This window comes from Cupressus sempervirens, chromosome 2, assembly GCF_028749045.1.
Source record: "Cupressus sempervirens isolate cs-2001-9-10 chromosome 2, ASM2874904v1, whole genome shotgun sequence".
NCBI classification, from domain to species: Eukaryota; Viridiplantae; Streptophyta; class Pinopsida; order Cupressales; family Cupressaceae; genus Cupressus; species Cupressus sempervirens.
This window is the reverse complement of record NC_143119.1, coordinates 436109190-436111913: the sequence shown is the minus strand read 5'-3', so window position 1 is coordinate 436111913 and position 2724 is coordinate 436109190. Positions and strand designations below refer to the sequence as shown.

The 2724-nt window shown below is 35.7% G+C and overlaps 1 pseudogene; it reads right to left on the bottom strand.

Annotated features, from left to right (window-relative positions):
* Positions 1 to 859: 859 nt before the first annotated feature.
* Positions 860 to 1516, bottom strand: LOC149572951 (putative MO25-like protein At5g47540 pseudogene; annotated as a pseudogene).
* Positions 1517 to 2724: the final 1208 nt, after the last annotated feature.

Sequence of the window (2724 nt, the reverse complement as noted above, 5' to 3'; positions counted from 1 at the left end):
ACAACTCAGTTTGTAGGGGATTTCACATCAACGCTACTTTGTCATCAGGCAGGGTCAAAATTGTGGTCTTTGTCTCTGACCGACCACGAGCCCCATGTGGGCACTTGCTACTTCCAAAAGTAGTGGTATCTTTAAGACACCAAGACTACCATGTGTTTGCATATTTAAACATTTTAGTAAAGCCTCACCTCATTGATGTGGGATAAAATACTTCCCAATTTTTTTAAATGTATGCCTCCAAATTCATTCATGAATGAAGTCAACCATCCACAAATTGATCCCATCTAGTGTGAAAGGAGATATCCTTGGTGACTTACATGTATACAAAATGGGGCAGCATAAGTGTTGTATGAAATGTGTTTAACCAAATGATTAACCAAGATGTGATTTCATGGAACATGATGATTACAGGATATGCAATGTGTTGCTCCTTGTTTCTCATGGTGTCTTCCTACCTTCCAATCATCACCTTTCTTTTCAAGATTGCAGGTTTGACATCCTTCATTTTCTGTGGCTTCCTCCATTTGAGTCGCTTCTTCCATTTTAGCCTTTGACTGGCAGCTTCCTTGACCTACTGCCCTCCAAGTCTTAGCTTCCTTCTAATCTGCTCATGTGGCTTCCTTTTATGCTTGCTCATGTTGTGAATACTACAATTCCCTATAATTGAAGTCTGCTCTACTCATCTTGCACATGTTGCATACTGTAGCTCCCTTCATGTAAGTTGACTGTCTTTACTACAGAATGAGAATCCACAAGCTCCTTCTCCACATGTACCCTACAACTATGGGTTGATGCTTTCTTCTCTTCAACCATGGTAGAGAACATTATTAAGGCCTAAATTTGGATTTTTTCATGCGATCTACAAATTATCTTTTGAGCTCACATAACATATCATGATTGAAACATTGGAACGATCCATTAGAACATCACCAAGAAGCTTCACAGCTTGATGCCTTGTGATGTGATTTTTAGAATCTAGTAGTTTTGAATTAAACTCAGCAAAAAACCAATCATGATTCTTATTTAGGAAATCATCTACTATAGCCTTATGACTTGTCAGAAGTTCCTTGAAGGTAGTTATTGCATCTGATGCAATGTTAAAATTTGGAAGCCATATGTAAGTGAAGAACCTCTTCATGTTTTCAAACTCCAAAATATACCTTGCAATAATTTAATGTCATATACACTCTCTAAACATTGAGCCATAATACAAAGCAATGTTAGTGTTCTCATATCCCAAGACCAGAATGTCCATAAGATCTCTATTAGCTTCTAAATAATTACAAGCAATAAGCCATGATTGAACTTCTTGCCACTACAAATTTTCCACAACCTTAGTTGCATCTTTGTGTGCTTCTAGATTCAATTTTGGGAGACACACAATAAAAATTCTTAAAGTATTATCTTTGAAGAACTCTTGAGTCAGCTGAGCATAGGCTTCTGGTATTGGCTCTGCTTTGCAATTTTCATACAGAACTAATTTCATTTCTCGAATATTTTTAGCTAGTTCTACCATCTAAGCTTTTCACCCCAAAGAGGCTTTCAGTAGCCCCAACTAGAAAGATGTTATGAAGATATTAAATGTCAAGAGACGGTACCCCATAGTAGAGATGGTTTATTTCTTCATTTCTTGAGCATATCTAATTATCCCCATTTTGTCTTCAATAATGAAAGATCCACATGAAAACATTATCCCTCATTGATATGGTTCATGTATCAAACACATTAGAAGATTCTCACAATAATTCCATACTAACTTCACAAAAAAAATTCAAATACGACTGACTCCAAACTTCACATTGATTGCACACATGTTGTATGGTTTCGCAAAATCTACTTGGCCTTGCCACTAATAGGCAATATATATCTCTCGACTGACCACCACAAAACCTCACTGATTAATATAAAAATTCTTCAAAGACATTTCATTTTGATCATTTGTGGATTTTGTAAATTTAGGTAAATACTTCCTTACATAAATTTCTCCTCGTTAATCAGTGGTTTGGTGAAGTTTAGTCGGGCCCCAAGGTGGGTTCAACTAAAAAAAAATTCAAACCAAGATGCTTGATCCTTTAAACTGATCCATTCACTATCTGGAACTAATTCAAAACAAATTAAACCACTGAAAGCAATTTTAAAAACTTGATTCATCTCTTTTCGCCAATTGTCAACTTAGTGTTAGGAGGTCCTTTGACCAGCTTTAAAAACTAGCAAAAAACACCTGACGGGGATCTAAAATCAAACACATTAATTCTTTGTTCAATAGTATTATTCCCTTTCAAATCTTGTCTCATGATGAATTCTTAATCAAAAGATATTGACTCTGAAAGTTGCCCTCTCAGAATTGCCTGCAAGAAAACATGTCAGAAAACCATAAAACACATTCAGATTTGGCTTTTAAAACTACACAAATTGTCACTTGGGAAAATGAAAACTGGGGCATTGGTTCACTATCATGAGGAGAGTATAAATCTGTAATTTGGGCTTATGAAAAATAATAGGACACACTTGGCGAATGGTCAAAGTGAACTACTTAGAATTTGTATCTTGGAAACAATGGCAGAAAAGCATTTTTTGCAAATGGAATGGACCTGGGAAAATGTGCAGACAGATTCATCAAGATTTGAAAATTGGCACACTCAAATTATTTTTAGATTAGAAAATATTGGTATAATCCATTTGATCTCACCTATCAAGGATCTTGAGTTACGACATCCCGATCAA